At 36.8% G+C, this 17642-nt stretch overlaps 1 long non-coding RNA gene across 1 annotated transcript; it reads right to left on the minus strand.

The window, feature by feature from the left end:
• Positions 1-5547: 5547 nt before the first annotated feature.
• On the minus strand, positions 5548-15296 carry LOC148223884 (uncharacterized). Its single transcript, XR_015803546.1, has 2 exons — positions 14942-15296; positions 5548-6849 (listed from the first exon to the last, which is right to left on the minus strand). It is a non-coding gene; the product is annotated as an uncharacterized LOC148223884 (long non-coding RNA).
• Positions 15297-17642: the final 2346 nt, after the last annotated feature.

Genomic DNA, 17642 nt, shown 5'->3' on the forward strand with positions numbered 1-17642 from the left:
AGTAAATTCAGGGAACAGGATGAAGCTTCAAATATCCACATCTAGCCACTTAGAAAACGTGTCAGAGACTGCTGATGAACTTAAAATTAGGCTTTGTTTTAGAACTTTGATAATCCATGCAGAATTCCTAGGATGCTGAAATAACATCTATATATAAATGCTGTCCATGGCCAGTTTTCTTCCCTTCCTAATATGTTTCTGGAGTGCCATGCCAGTAGAGCCCTCACTGCAAACCATTGGGTTGGAAAAGAAAATTTCAGGATGCTGGTCTCACAAGGACTGTGGATGATACAAACCCCACTTCTATTTCTTGAATGAATCCCTTGGTAACAAACAGCTCTGCCTACAGAATAAGGATCTGCAGTTTTCCCTCTGTCTACTTTGTTGTTAACATGATCAGATGCAAGCATGCATTTTCATATTGCTGCAGTCATGAAGGAAGAGCTTGTTCAGAGTTCATTCTGTGAGATGAATTTGCACAGTGCATTTCCTCAAGGAGAAAATTTAAAAGCACTCTTAGCACATTGTCAGTATTGCTTGCAAAAGGCAGAATGGATTTTAAATAGTAATTACCACTGAGCCAGGCTGAGAAAACTTTTAGGAATGACTGGTGTCTGAAACTTAATTTTTGCAGAAGTTTTTAAAATTATTTGTAGCAATAATAACCATAAATTTAGAAGGAATGGAGGAGGCTGTAGTTCATACTAGTTCCAGTCTTTCCCAGATAGCATAATCTGTAGGAAATAGACATCAGAACTCCTGTAAAATAAGTAATGGAGTCACGCACTGGTCTGCTCAGTGTACCTAGTCAAGGATGCTATTATGCCCAAAGAATGTGAAGCAGCTATCCATGAATGCCTCCAAATGCAGGTGGTGCAATACTGGCCACATTAAAGATAATGGAGTTTTTGTCTCTGCTTTCAGCAGGGTACAGATTTTGTTCCAAGAATAATTCTTTAGTTTTTAATGAAGACTGCAGTACCTGTATCTGAATATTTTTTCTCTCTTCTCACTGTTTCCTATATGGACCTGCTACAATTCAACATTTCTGTAAGGCTCATACTGTATGAACCACAGGAATTTATTAAAAAATCCAATTCATCATTTAAAAAATAAAGAAGCATTCTTATTTTTTTTCCCTGATGAATCACTGAGCTTGCCTAGTTTTCACTAACTACTATTCTACTGTATTCCCAAATAGCGTTGTTTCCTCTTAATATTTATGACCTCTTAATATTTTATAACCTGTATCAGGTTATACCTGTAACAGGAGATCATATTAAGTAAAAATACTTATGAAAATTCATATCCTAAACATGATGGCTACCTGTCATAATATTACCTGCACCGTTCTGCTATGGACTTGCTGTTTTAATCCTTCATACATCACATTTCTTATCTATTGCCTACTACTAAGGCAGAAAACTAAAGTGAAGAACCAGTGCAAGTAAACTCTCCAGTAATCGATTTTTTTCCTAAAGAGAATCCTACTTTGCTAGGAGCAAAATAAAACAATGGCCTGTGGAAGGGTTCCCTTCTTATTTAACACTGGGTACCAAAGTGAAGTTCTTCATGCAGGACTGCAGTTTCACTGATACAGTCCTAAATGCTCTTTAAAACTTGGCATATATATAAAGTTTAGTTTATTCAAAAATTTTGTTTAAAATACCGATCAGAAATATTTTGCCTTAACATTTTCACATTTCATTCTGCAATATAAGAGCTTAACTCAAATATTATGCAATGATCTGTCATACTGGAATCATTTTTACACAAATAATTTTAAAACTGTGTGTAAGCATTGATCTATTAATTTTCTACGTATGAAAAACAAGTACTGGGATATTTCTGATCCTGGATTGCATGAATATGTCTGAACCTCAGTAAAATGCCATAGTGGCTTCTATCAATACCTGTTTTATTGGCACAGGTAATATGATTTTTTAAGTGTTTATAGAAACAGTAGTATTTATTCGTTTTCTTAGTTATTTGAACAATAAAATAATTTCCTGTGTATTTAAAGACTGCAATTTAAAGAACATGCTGTTATTGTGTATGTAGCATGAAATTCAGATGGGAAAAGATTATATGAATGGCAAAAATAAAACCTTTCCTTTCAAAAAATACATCAGTTCATAGTTTAGATTTCATAGAGTGATTACTCTCCATCTTCTGTTTATATAGCTAGAATACCTACAAGTAAAGCAAGACACTGGACTGTTTTATGCAAGGTATTTTTTTAACAAATGAAACAATGACACATGTGTCTCAAGAATCTCACACTCTTAAAACTTGACACCAGGCAATACAATTTTGGTTTTAGTGGTCAAAAACTAAAGTAGCCCACCACATTATTTGAAAGCTATCTCAACAACTGCAAAAAATCCAACACATCATCTTTTGGACTTCCCCAAGTGCATCTCACATTTGTAAGAGCTAGAAATCAATTAGAAGAAATTAAAATTTTGAAAGAGGTAACTTGATGAAACTATTCAAAGTTATATTTTCAGACATCAAGAGACTTCTAGATTTTCATGCAGGCCACAGCAAGTACTCTGTCATTAGGACCACAATACACATATATGTGCCTAATTCAACACCAAGGCAGAACAAGTCAAAAGGAAAATACCATAAGAAAGTAATGTATCCAGAAAGTATGCAACCATCAAGCAGTTTGGACTCTCTCAGTTTTGATCTAGAAGGCTTTCAAATTTTGGCGGTTTTGATCTGTTGTTCTGTAATCATGTACATTTCTCAGACATTAATAGACATGGCTGCCAGCTTGAAGTCAATCTGTCACCACAGCAGAACCCAATGTAAGATTCCCATGAACCAAATCCAACATATATTTTATGGTAAAATTACCAGCAATTCAAAACTCCTTTCTACACGAGGATGGCAAGTTATAGGGATATTCATTTATAAATATTTAACTTATTTCTCTTTTGGACAGCTTAGAATAATCACTACAGTATCAAAGACGGCAGAGAAAATTAAAATTCTGTCTCCACTTTCCAGTTTTCAGGTATTGAATATTTTAGGAATATCCCAATATTTGAAGTTGCCAGCAAATTCCCTTCAGGTGCATATAAATCTTCATTTCTAAGCCAAAGCAAAGAAGCAGCAGGAATTGCTGGCAAATAATCTCAATAAAGTTTTTGTCTTCTAAACAGATGAGGATGATATACTATGAATCAAGGTATCTTTGAGAAAGCAAAACAGTGAAAGATTCCCAGGGCTAAAACTGTACTTTGGAAAAACAAGAAAAATATCATTTGTCCTTCCAGGATATAACTAATAAGGACAAAGAACAAAAAACACCCTTAATCATGCCTACTGCATGAAAATGCTCTTGGGAGCTGCTTTGAGTTCACACAATGACAAAAAGTATAATCAATGGGTAATTCTTGAGTGTAGGCATTTAAAGGACCACATAACTCACAGCACACCATATCTTAGCTTTTCTTCTGACTGTCCTCTCCTGGGGAGTGTTAGCTCAAAGACTCACAATATGTTGTACTAGTTTACCATTACAAATTGCCATATTTTCAACTTTGACATTCTATCAGTTCCCTGCAATGTATAAAAATGAAGCTTAATATCCCAGTACTTAAACCACGAATCCTCAGCCTTGTCATTATTGTGGGCACAATAGCAAGCCTTCTTGGAATTGGTCATCCAAGCCATGGGGAGGCTTGTAGTTAATTACATCACCTTAGACAATAATTTGCTCCTTGTGGTGGTAGTTATCTCTTTCCACAGTTGGTTCTCTTTTTTGTTGCTTTGTGATGTCCCATTAATCACAGCTACATTTAATCTGTGTCATGTGATTCATCATCCTTTATCCCTGCAGCTGTTTCCATCCTGGACTCTGATAAACTGCTAATTTAAGTGGGTGGCGTCCAACCTTGAATATCACAACGGCTTGTAGCACACCACAGAGAATCAGCTACTACACTTACACAGCCCGAGATTTTTAGTAAGACTAATTATTTTACAGCCCCTGCTCATTTGTTGGGGTAGAGATCATCTGAAATGAGAGGATAACATTTTTAATGTGGGCTTGACATGACAGGGCATAAAAATATGCAGAGTTTTTCTAATATGAGAGCAAACTGCTTCTTTCCTTCTCTCTTTTTTACTGTCTTCAAGTATTTCAAGTCTTTTCCTAACATGACATGAAGCTGACTATATTTAGTGGTCTGTGGAGAGGTGAGAGGAAGAGAGAAAGGTTTTGCTATTTCAAAACATTTTCCCACTGCCTTCAGTCACCTTCTCTGATAAGTGTAATAAAGCAGGGGACAGAAATATTTGCATAAAAATAAAATGAGACCTAAAGCAGATATAGTATCTAACATCATAATTTGCAGAATAAAGGTATTTCAAATAATAATAACCCTTGATTTCTATTTTAAAAGGGAGGATTTTTCTATGATTTTTCAATTTATACATGTGTTAAAAGACAAGTAACATTAGAGTGTTCATTCAGTGGGAACTGATATCTCGTTAGTGTGATGTGTATGAGAGGAGTATATCAAAATGCCAGAAAAAAGTACTGTTGTTTTTTGTTTGTTTTTTTTTTTTACCTTGAGAAAGAGCCTGAGGGCAGGTGTAAGACACTGACTCATTCTTACCACATGAAAATTGTAGCTCATAATGGCTTTGCAATAGGACTGGCTGCACCAGCCTGAACAATGCAATAGGTTTCTATGCAGGAAGAAAATGCTTTTCTTCACAATTACTTCAGTCTGCTGTGTGAAGCAGACAGAGGAGCAGGTGAGAGACAGCAGCAGAAAATGTGACACCACTGATGTGCTGCTGATGATGATTCCTGGTAAGGTGTGACTGCCAAACTTTCTGTCGATGCAGTGCTGCTAATGGCTCCCAGGTAAACCCTCCTCTGAGTTATGCAAAAGAGCATGGCAGAGGGGCAAAGAGGAGCTGGCAGAAATGTTGAAATACCAGTTTATTACCAGAGCTTGGTGGAGCACATGGCACATCTCATGCTGGCAACCCTGTTCCGTTACACCCAGTTTCAGACTGGCCACCTCATAGTCTGGGAAGCTTAGATAAATGTCACTGCACACTCCAAGTCTAGAACAGTTCATGCCACTGTCAGCCCCATTTGCTCTACTGCTTCCACCCTTACTATTTTTGCTTCTGTTAGAGAAAGATCTCAGTTTTCACCAAAGATGGGCATTTAAGAATTGAAAACTTACTATATTGTTTGCTGGTAGAAACACTAATAACTTTTGAAGAACAAACAAATGAAAGATACATATCCTATACAGAAATCTTATAAACATTTTGGTCTTGTCTAAATGAAGTTGAAATTGTGAGGGCAGTATGTGTTAACTAGGTTTGGATGAGAGATTTCTGGTCCAACTTGGACCTCCTAACAGATGCATCATGCAGAATATATCCTCTTCAGATTTCTAAAGAGTATAAGTCAGCATGATAGCTGATACAAGTTGACTCCAGCTATTTAAAGTTCAGTCAAAGTAAGACTTAGATCTTAATGCTGCTTAAATAAAAATTTTGAAAATGTTTGTTTTGTTTGATTTTTAATGTTTCTCAGATGACACCTTAAATCTCAGTTAAACCAGTGTATTTCTAATGATCATCAAGATGTACATGCTTGCAGGGGCCAAAATTTCCACCAATTGATGATTCATTCAGGGAACAAGTTAACAAACCTGTTAATTTCTTTTCCCTGTTTGGTGACTACACCACTCATAAAACTTCTAGGTTGAAACAGCCATGCTTAATGCAATGAAGTCTCTTGTGAGGAGTTTCATTACTCATGCTTCAAGAAGGGGCTTTCACAGGATTAGCCAGCTATAACTTTAAGAGGAAAATTAAAGAATGGGATATCGCTTAAAAAGAAAACCAGTTCCTTGCCATTTTATTGCCTGTGGTGAAAAAATACTGATTCAAAAATATGCTCTTTGCACTCTCTGCACATAATCTTCTATGGTTTTGTCAAAAGCTGTGTCAAAACTTCATAAATTTTTTTTTAGTCTAGTTCTCTGTGAAGAAGGCGTGTTGTTCCACCTACTTGATCAAACCCTGAGGGCAGAGGAACAACACACATTTTTAGGCATGAAATTTCCCCTTTCTCTGATCCAACCTCAGACTGACAGATCCACAAGAGCTAGTGAGACAGTTTCTGTTCCCCGTTAACCTCTTGGCTGAATCACTTCTCCTCCTTAGATGTCTGCTTAGAGCAAGGACATTTTCTCTGCTATCTCACCATATGATATAACAAAGACAGAATATTTTATATGCGATGTTTCGCAGAACTGATCTCATGCAATGGCACTTCAGAGCACCATCATCCACATCGACATTTTCCTCTGAAACTTGAGAGCTTCTTCAGAGACACCTGGGAGATGCAGGGAAGTCTATGACAAAGGCACTTCAACCTTCAACATAATCTCTTCCAGATGGAACAACCAGACTATCTTTGCTCTGCCACTCCACTTACTTTCAGAGGCTGTAGTCCTTCATTTTTTAAAGGTCCTGTAGCTTCCTGCTTTTGTTGGAAATGCTTACCGAAAAAAAAACAAACACCAAGCTCCTTGTCATTTACTTTGACATTGTGTGCAAGTGCTGAAGATCCTGTCCTGGGGTGGCCTCAAATCTTGCTTGAATTCTTATGGGAACAATTTGGAAAGGCTCCTTCATTTTAAGAAAGTGTGCCACAGTTGAGAGTATCACTAAACAGGTCTCTGAGACAGATATTATCAAAGGTTTCTCCTGTAACCAAGTCACTCATATACATTCACTTTTAAAAGGCTTGTGCTGGCTCAGAAATTTTTATTCTAATTTCTCTGCTTCTCAGCCTCCCTGTAATTAGAGAGGATATATTCAGAAGCAAAACATTAAGTAAGGACTAGTTCTTACCTTTCATTTTACTAGAGCTAATAAAAAGTACCACCATTATAGGAGAACTTATTCAGTTTAGTGTTCTTTTGCACAAAAGGCTGAGACTATGTAGGATACAAACATTACTTCAATTATTTATCTGAGAATTCCATTATACTATTCTTTTATTCTGGTTGCACTTAGGAAGCAAGGAATCAAAACTTACAGAAGGAAGAATTTTGGTTGATATGATATAGTAGGTAAGGTCTTATTTTATGTCACATCTTCCACTAGTTAAATAAAATGCCTGACACTAATTACCAGCGTAGATGGTTAACCACAGATGCTGAGCATCCTCCTAGGACAAACACACCCTCCTGCACCTGCAAGGCATTGTACAATTGATCAAAAGAAGCAGGTGCACTTCAAGGCACCCTCCTGCACTGTGGAAACCTGGCAATGCTCCACATTTAACATGGAATTTCTGAATGACTTCTCACTTTCAAAAGCTGTATCATTGGCACATTATAAATGCATGTTGAAAGTCAAGGACAAATGTAATATAAATTGACAACATTCTTCACCGTGATTGATGCTTGTTATTTTGCATAATTTGTTTATTGTTTGGTGTGTGTTTGTTTTTTAGAATGTCTATTCAAGCCAAACCCTTGAGACATCAACAGTAGCAGCTAATCTCTCCAAGGACATATTTTATGCTATTACAATCTCACGGAGAATATTACTGTGAAACCAACTAAATTCAATGAGCACTGTAGTTCCCAGGAGTGGTGTAGGCTATACACAAACGTAGGTAACCAGGAACTGCCCAATTAACATATATTTGCTTTAAAAATCATACATTTATATATTAAAAAAAGACTCTAATGCCAAAAAATCACACTGAAATTTTATTTAATACATTAATATTTCTGAAAAGACTTCAAAGGAAAATGCTGACTGGTAAAACAAATCTATTTATACGTTTAGGCTTTGATTCCTGGAACTGTTATCCATAATCCAGACTAACAGGAGAGTACATGTTTATTTGAAAAGAATGTCATAGTCCTGCTCTGTTACCATTAAAGTGAGAGGGACAACTCCTGATGCTCAATCACAAGCCTTCAGTGTACTGCAGAGTCTGACCCAGAGTGCTTAGCACCTTGCAGGAGCGAATCCTTCACTATTGTTTATCTTTTTCTTTAAATACCGACACAAAGGAAAGTCAATACATGATTATAAGGTCAATATAATTTTTTTAAAGCCTACAGTTTCGATTACTGCACATACTATTTCGAAGCAGCAACAATTTTGTTACACTTTGTTTTGTCGCAGGCTAAGATATTTTCTAATATATTTTCTGCTTTACAGCTGTCTCTCAATCAATCAGAAAGCAGTTTATATTTCCATCCTCTGAAAATCTTAATTTTTTGTATTAACAGACACTCAATATATACTTTATAATTTTCAAATGTTATTCATCTATTAATCCCACAATGCAGACATGTGGAGGTAGTTGGATACTGACTTTAAAACAAAATTATTGCCAATTTTTTTTTTCATTTTCCACTTAGAGCAGAGAAAATATATGCTGCCAAGTTAGCTGAAAGTTGGCTGTATCATAAGAACTCACTATGTGCAGCTACTGTAAATGTGGAATATATGAACTTAGATGCAGATGACATTATACTGTGGTTCCTTTCAGTCTTGAGATAATCATATATACAACCCAGCTTGTTGCTTATTTTTCTTTACATACAATGATAATAGGTGTGGCTGAATTATGTATTTTTTACACACTGCCTGCATTATTGGTTACAATACAAAGACTGATTAATTTATTTAATGTTCCAGGTAATGTCTAATTGCTATTATTTTATAAATTCCATCAATCAAAGAAGAGCCTTGTGACATTGGCAGATAATTTTTTAAGGAATGATAGGGAGTGATGAAAAAAGAAATTGACAAATTAAGCTACTTCTGCTGCTCTTCTTCTTTTGGGCCTAAATATTTATTAGCTGGCTCTGCAGTGGACTCACGTGCGAATATAGAAACTGATCCTCAAAGGTGGTGAATGCTTTAAGAGTAAGGACATGGGAAAATAATTATTCACATCTTGAAAGGAACAAAATATGTTTTCTCACGTACAGTAATAAGTGTTAAATATGAAATGTCTGCAAGATTCTAAACAGAGGCAGAGCTAATGATCAGTATTTTAAGCCTCAAGTGCTGCCCAAAATGTTTGCAGGACTGAGTTCAATCCAAGTGCCTTGCACTTTACACCAGTGCTGCTTGGTCTTTGTCAGTAATTAGTGTGAAGTGTGAGGTGAGCCTTGTAACTTCGAATAGAACACTTAAGGGAAACAATGCTGTGGATATTTGTTACTTCAGGATGATGGCAAAATTTTCAGAGTTGTATTTAAACTAAAGGGCAGCTCAGGTCCATGAAGTTTCCTGGTAGTCCTGATCCTGTAAGAGTCCAGATAAGAAACACAGATGGAATAGCCCACATATAATTTCTAGCCTGCATAAATTTCTTTCTTTCTCAGACAGCTAAGAAGAATATTTATATGTATCCGGGTTTTCATGAAGATAGGCTGGGATTCTGCTACTAAGGGCTAGTGGCACAAAGCTATTAATAATGTTGCAGGTGCTGAGCTAATTTTTAAGCATTCTTCAGAAATGTCAGCATAAGAGGAAAAACAAAGTTCGGGTTGCTCTTTTCACCTCAAGTCGAGCGGGGAGTGGGGGGAAGGAAAAAAAAAGTGTCTGATGGCTCTCCTGGAATGAACAGAATGAAAGTATTGGCTCAAAGACTCTTAGTCCTTTCCTGACAACAGTTGAAACACCATTGTTTCATAAAAGGTGCCTGTGCAGGTGCTGGTCCCCCTTGCAGCAAATTCCCTCAAGATGTGCATCCCAGTGTGCCAGGCTCTGAGAGAGCTATTTTTGGATCCGTATCTTAAATTTCTCCTCTAAAATCTAAAGTCCTATCTGGTCACTGCCTTCAGAGAACATCTATTTTTCACTGCCATTTTCTCATCCCGGCATGGTTGAACTTTTGTGAAAAGAAACAGATTCTGTAGCTATATTAGAAAGATGAAAAAAAGCCCTTTCTATTGCCCAGGCAACTGTCATCTGCATTGCAAGGGTTTTTAATTTCATGCTTTTACACTCACACTTACAGTACGATCTTCAAAGGTGTTTCATAACAATTATTTTCAGCCATTATATCCAGTGGAAGTTGCAAATGGCATAATTACTCATAAGTTTGTCCTTTTGTTTTCAGAGGTGCCTTACACACTTCAGTGCTCAAGAAATAATAATATAGGAGTAATACAGTATGAAAGTCAAATCCTACACTTGGTCATCTATTACTGAATGTTATATACTTATGCTCAAAACAGTGTCTGATTTAATTTTTAAGTACTGGAATATTTTTATCTCTTTTATTCAATTTGAGAAGAAAAAAAACCCACCCCCACAAAATTTCTTCTAGAAGTAATTTGCTTGTCTTCTCCTGCACGTTCACAGAATGACATGGTGATGTCAAAATAGAGACCCACATATTACATTATTACTACAGCTATATTATAAAATAATAATATTCATATACAAATCCACAGATTACTATCTTAGCAGTTGAAGCAAGATACTGAAGGGTGACTCAGGACTGCATGAAGCAGCCCAACATTTTGGTAGCTCAGTAGGACTAAAGACTAGAAAGCACCTCTGAGGACTGCACTGGAGCTACCCCTGCAGCAGGCTGAGCCAACTGCAATAGCCTTTCTCAACTATTTGATTTCTATCTGGCCAAATTATACTGTTACCCTTTAAGTCACTGCACTCACCTTAGCCCTTCTGTAGATGTGACACCAGAAACACCCAAAACATCCAAAAACGCTTCCTTAGGTAAACTAAGTGGAAATATATATTCTGAAAAGTCCTAATAATATCTTTGAAAGAGCATTGCAATACAGCCCACTGTGTTGATTGTCCCTGTACTAGCTAGTCCCTGTGTAATTGCTGACACCACAGTTCCAGAAGCTCTGAAGGGAAATTACCAGAACATAGTTGCTTCTGCTAGAATTAGAGTAGCATTTAGAATATTTTTATTGTCACTTTCCAGATCATTAGCCTTTCTGCATCAGAAAAAATACTGATATCCAACCAAGATGAACTCATGAATCATTTAATTTGTTTCAAGTCTGTTCAAATAAAATCAGGAGAAAAACTGGATGGAGACTCTCAAATTCTTATTTTTAAATTACTGTCTTGGACACAATGTTTAATGTAGTGGTAATTATAGTTTAGATTAATAAAATGGCCTTACAAATTGAGGTAGAAACTAAGAGCCAGTACTTCCAATTTGTTGATCAATTTCTCCAGAAATGTAGCAAAGGGGGGAAAGTGGCAAACATTATACCTGAATGAAAGCAAAGGAATTTTACATTAGCAGGAAGAAATTACTCACACTGGAATTTAGGAATGGCATCACCCTCTACTACGGGTGAAACATATTCCTTCAGACATTTGGGCTCCCATGCATGAGTAGGATGCTGGTGTCTGTTTAACAGCACAGAAAACTCCAACAGTGCAGTGCTCTCAATGTCACTTGGGCTTGTGACAGAGGAAGCTGTGATGCCAATTGAATTGTGGATACTACTTTTTGTACTGCAAATTTGTTGCTCTGAAATATCATCAGCTAATTTTACAGAGCCACTGTGTAATTTATCTCACTATAATGCTCCAAGGATTTGTCCTGGGCAATAGGAGGGAAAACTGAACTGAACAATACTCTCTGTTAAGGTGATTACACCCAGGAGCAAATGTGCAATCTTCAAAGACATGCTCTTGGCTATGATAAAGATTATTCACTCTGACTTGTGGGTGAAAGACTCTCAATAAAGAACCAAACTGGCAAGTAAAGATGATGTAAAAGTCAGAGGGCTGAAAAACCTGTTAAGTCTTTAATTGGGGAATCACTTTTAAAATCTGGAGTGAAATGGCATGGAAACTTGCTTTTACAGGTGATGAGATACTCTTCAAGAAACTTTAGGAATTGAGGTATCTAAATCATATCACTTTTACTAAATACAGAAGTAAAATAGCTGTGGAAATTGAAGTGTTGCCTCCCAGGCAGTAGGTGCATGTTCAGCAGCTAAGTTTTTAAGGAATAAAATATTTTCCAAAACTTGCAGTGATAAGTGGTTAAACCCTTGTGGTTGGTGCCTAAGCTCATGTTGCTTGTAGCAGATGATGTCCATTCAGTCAATTAAGGCTCAGCAGAAATGTTTCACTTCAACTCTACTGACCAGGCTTAACAGCAAAACACATCTAACTGATGTCTTTTTAAAAAATAGTAAGTTCCTCTACTGTCTTCTGGTTTGGTTTGGTTTGGTTTGGTTTGGTTTGGTTTGGTTTGGTTTTTGTTTTGTTTTATTTTCTGCACAGACCAGTCCCATTAATGTGCTCTGAGGAAGCTGCAGCCAAGGCATCAAGGCCTGGAAGCAGGACAGACAGATAAGGAGGGACCTAAGTGAATGGATTGTGACAATGCTTTTAGGGAAGCTAAACACTGACAAATGTGTTCCCATTGAAGGCACCAAGGTGAGTCTTATAGCAAGGTGAGTCTTTTAGCATCTGAGAGGTTGAGAGCCAGATGTTTTCAGGAGTAGGTATTAATATAAAAGAGAATTTCAGAACTGAAACTTTTGGTTAAAAGCCTAGCATATAACTTTTTTGATCAGAGCATTTAAACTATTTTCCGAAGAATCTCTGGTTGCTCTAACCTCATACTTGTTTCTTTTAAATGATAAAGAGTGGTGTCTGGAATGGACAAAGGTGCTATCCAGGTGACACCAGTCATGTCAGGTGAGATGACACGGAAAAATCTCTCCCTCACTTCATATACATTGCTGCAGAAACATTATCTATGTGCAGAGAGGAACCATCTGAAATACAACGAGGGCAAATGCAGGGTCCTGTACCAATGGAGGAATAACCCAGGCACCAGCACAGGCTGGGAGCTGACCTGCTGGGAAGCAGCTCTGTGGAAAAAGACCTGGATGTCCTGGTGGACACCAAGCTGTCCCTGAGCCAGCAGTGCCCTTGTGGCCAAGAGGGCCAATGGTACCCTGGGGTGCATTATGGAGAACATTGCCAGCAGGTCAAGGGATGAGATCCTGTCTCTCTACTCAGCTCTACTGAGGCCACATCTGGACAGCTGTGTCCTAACCAACCCATTCTGTGAGTCTGTAATTCTTTGATTCTGTGATAGTATATGCTATTTGCAGGTTTTGATTACCACCAATCTGTCAAGTCTCAAGGAAAAAAAAAGGAAAAATGGAATCACTAATCCCCTTTTCTGTAAATAGTGCCAGGATTAGATTAGTTTGGAAGCTGAAGAAAACACTCCAATATTTACAAACCAAATATGTTTACATTGCATGTTAGGAAATATGACCAAATTCCACTTTTCTGATCCTGTATTAAAAAGATTTTGTTTGGAGTCCATAAAGAAATTCAGAGTTTCAGGAGGTGTTAAATAATCAGAATGTTATTCTGGTTTTTTTCTCAGGGATACTTTTATTCCACACTTATAGTAAGAAAAGGCAGAGAAGCTGGACAGAAGTGACTGGAAAATGCACTGAATGAGATTTAATTTTATGGGGATTTAGGTGTCTACTTGCCATAGGTTTCTTTGAAAACTATCTATTTAATAAATATATTCAGTAAGTTAAGACCTCTATATTAATATATTTTCAGACTATGGATCATTAGATCATCTAGTCTGCCTACTTGTATTTAACCAGCTATAAAACTTCATCTACTAACTCCCTCAGTAGGCCAAATAGTTTGTGCTTTGTGAATAAATCTTGTGGGAGGGAGAGGTGGAAGGAAATCCTTCCTGGAGCTGAAGACATCCACAGACAGAAAACCTACAAATTCACTTAATAGCTGTTTCTACATATTACTCACTCCCATGGCTTGATTTCTCAACTGAATTTGTACATCATCTCTTTTTAGGCCTTTTATTACAACTTTTCAAACAATTTTGGGAATATTATGTGCTACCTACCTTTAAATTACCTGTTGTTCGGTGATTTCTTGAATGAAACTGTTGATATGCCAAGGAGATGTCAACCTACAGTTATTTCATGATATCTAATACTGCTTCTTTATATATTTTGCACAACTGTGCTTATCCTCTCTGAATAAACAACTTCTGAACATGTAAGAGGCAGTGATGATGCCTATGCAAATATTTCTGGGATGGCTCTTGCTATTCACAGATGTAGCCAAAGCACTTTATGAATATTCTCGCCAATAAAATTTTCTTAAATGAGTTTTTTAAAATTATAAAAAAGAACAGAGAAGTACTGTGGACACTCTCAAAGTAATATGTGGTATTTGCGTGCATATTTTGCAGACTGTTTAACCAGTCTACCATTCGCTTGGATTTTCCTGACAGTGGCACAGTTGTACATTTGCCATGACCGTGACAAACTGTGTAGACACTTGAAATACTACTCTGAAATCAGATGTAAATGGGACAGTTCTGGACGTGCTACCAGGATCATCCCTTTCTAAATCAATAAAAAGTTACTCTGACAAGCACAGACTACAGGGTATTCCCATGTCTGCCCACTCAGGGTTAGAATTATTTTGTAGACTCTTTCTCCCTTGTAGCAGTATCTTGATACCTTCTTTTTTGTTCTTGTACAGGACATGTTACTAGAGCTACCATGCTAACAAACAAGAATCAGACTAAGAAAATTGCAAAAACACATCGTGACTATCTCAGGATTTCAAAATAGCATGATTCCCAGTTTCATGTGTAAAAACATTTTTAGAAACAAAATTTAATCATGTGAGAGTAAAGTATATACTTCTGCAGAAATTCCACTTACTGCAAAGTAAGTGCAAATTAGAGGATGTGCTGTGTGCATATTTTCCTCTATTAAGTTACATTTTTTACATCTTTTCTTCCATCCACTAAAGAACTATCCAATTTTGAAGTATGGAAAATATTATGCACTATGAAAGAATTTCAGCCACAGGCTTCTCTAATTACCTCCTCCAGTGGTCTTTTTAAGTTTCTTCTTGCTCTTTCCCATCCCATTTCTTATCTGCCACCTGGCTCTCTTCTGTTAGCACCGGAAAAAAGCAGGCCAAGCTTGCCAATAGCATTGTTTGAGTGACAGGCTGTGAAAATGGAAACACTCCACAAATACATTCTTTTCTTCTGGAAAAACAAAATTCAACATCTCTATGTTTCTTGAGGTTCTGATGTAAACTCTGCTCCATGGAGCATAAGGCCATGGGCAATAAATTAGTTCAGCAGATCTAAAAGGGTCTTATTCAGGAAAAAAAATAATTTCAGAAGAAAAACTTCCTTCCTTCCTTCCTTCCTTCCTTCCTTCCTTCCTTCCTTCCTTCCTTCCTTCCTTCCTTCCTTCCTTCCTTCCTTCCTTCCTTCCTTCCTTCCTTCCTTCCTTCCTTCCTTCCTTCCTTCCTTCCTTCCTTCCTTCCTTCCTTCCTTCCTTCCTTCCTTCCTCTGCTACTTTCCAAAGGCAATTGTAGAGTTCTAACTTTTATGTGTTGATGTAGTCACGTGATTTTCTATTCATATATTATTTATATACAGAACACCTGAGATTAAAAAAATTATTATTTTTAAATCTAAACATTTGCCATTTGCCTTAAACTCATAGATACATGCATTTGTTGATTATGGCTTGTTAACTCAGGTAATACATTTCTCAAACTATTCTAGAAACAAGTTTCCATAGGAAAAAAATTTAAAAAAACTATTATTTCTTAAAATATTTTTTCTTGACCCAAATATATCAAGTACAGTAAAACTTTTGCTGACATGATATTGATCAGATCCAGAATGAAGTTTCTTACAAAACAATCAGTATTTCTGTTGCCACATTTTTGCATCACATGGAAGTAGGTTTAAAACTGTATCCAAAAGCCCTGTTTTGTTTGGTTCAGAACAAGAGTTTGAAGCCAAATTTCCCACCTCAGTATCTGATGCTTGAAACTAGAAAGTATCCACTGACTTTTCTCAAATAATTTTTCCCCCAATTGGCCTAACATAATTTATGTAAAAAATTAAAAACAAGTTTTTAAAATCTTTGCTATTTCATGTAAGGAATAACTTTTCTCTGTGCAGTTCTCCAGCTAAAAAAAAAAGTCATTGCTGCAGCCAATTAGATGGCCTTGTAAAGGTTAGTCCTATGCTGCAGCAAGAACTGACCACACCTTGTGTACATTGCAGTAAACCAAAAGCCCGTTGCTTTGCCCATGTTTTTCAATGGAATTCCTCTTTCACCTTAGTTACTAAATGCTTTGGTGCCAGATAGGAGTTCTTGTCTTTCAGTGAGGAATGTGACTATTTCTCACAAGTGATGTTTAGGAAAATATGTTGGGATTTATACAATATCTGTGCCTCAAAACTCATTCTTACTATAAAAAATTTAACTGTAATTCACAGTTTTAATTTTAAAAAATTTCACACTTTCTAATCTCAACAACTCTTTAGTGTCTTTTTCTCTTTTATTACCAAAGGCACTCTTAAATAATTCTGTATCACAGACATCTCTCTTGACATCTCCCTCATAATTTCATTGCACCACCACTGAATTCTAGAATTCAGTGTAACCTGCATGGATTCAATGGGACCCACCTATAGCCACAATGGAAAAATATAACCACATTTTTCCTTAACTGTGAGGTGACTACAGTGTCTCCATTGAGCAGATTGCTTCTCCCATTTCATTGACGTCAATCCCTTTGACAGATGTGTGCATCTGCCGGTGGCTTTCATGTATCTAGTTTCACCAAACTGTCCATGTTAACATGAGGGGGGAAAAAAAAGGTTAAAAAAAAGAGAAAAAGAAAAAGCTGGCCAAAAATAAACACAGACACTGAGCTCAGGAACACAAATATAAATTAGTCCAGAATAACTCAGAGCAGACCAACCTTCCACATTGCCTAAGTGCTAAGTACTATTTCCATGAAACACTTAACTTCCAAACAGCTCAGGATTAGGTGCTACTTTGGAGACTTTATCCAAAGTAATAACAGAGTCCAATATTTTTGTTAAAGCACTGTTGAGAAGATAGAAGAATCACTCCAAAACCACTGAAACCAAGAGCAGTTTTCTCCAGCACACAAGACACCACAGCCCATCTCCCTTCAGGTATGTGCCTCTTAAAGACTAAGTACCATATTACTTCTTCTCTGTGAAATGTATCTATTCTTCCTTTTTTTGCAATAGGTGGAAAGTTTGGGGCAGTTGCTCTGGTGCTGGCTGTACTAGTTTAATAAAATCCTGCAGTGTTTATTAGCTGAGAGAAACAGTTATGTCTCCAGCATTCCTGGGAGTTTATTTTGCCAGGAATTCCTGCTCACACAACAGATTTCAACATTCCTCTTTTAAGACGGGAACAAACAACTGAACCTACTGAGAGTACCCTTTGTCAGAACTTGGTAGTATTTTTCTAATAAAACACAGATGATTTATATGTCCACATGGGAGATAATTGGCATATAAATCAGTTTCAGCAAAAGATTCTTGGGTGCCAGAAAGAGGTTTCTTGTGATTTCACAACAAAGATCTTCTGTTACTGCTCTGAACAGTCAGGGAACTTTTATGCACAACATTAAAACAGTAAGATATTCTCACTGGTTAATAGCCACAACCTATTTTTCTGGGTGTACAGCAAAGCCACAATAAATAGAATTGTTCTACCATGAGACAAATC

Source organism: Sturnus vulgaris, chromosome 4, assembly GCF_052056855.1.
Source record: "Sturnus vulgaris isolate bStuVul1 chromosome 4, bStuVul1.hap1, whole genome shotgun sequence".
NCBI lineage: Eukaryota > Metazoa > Chordata > Aves > Passeriformes > Sturnidae > Sturnus > Sturnus vulgaris.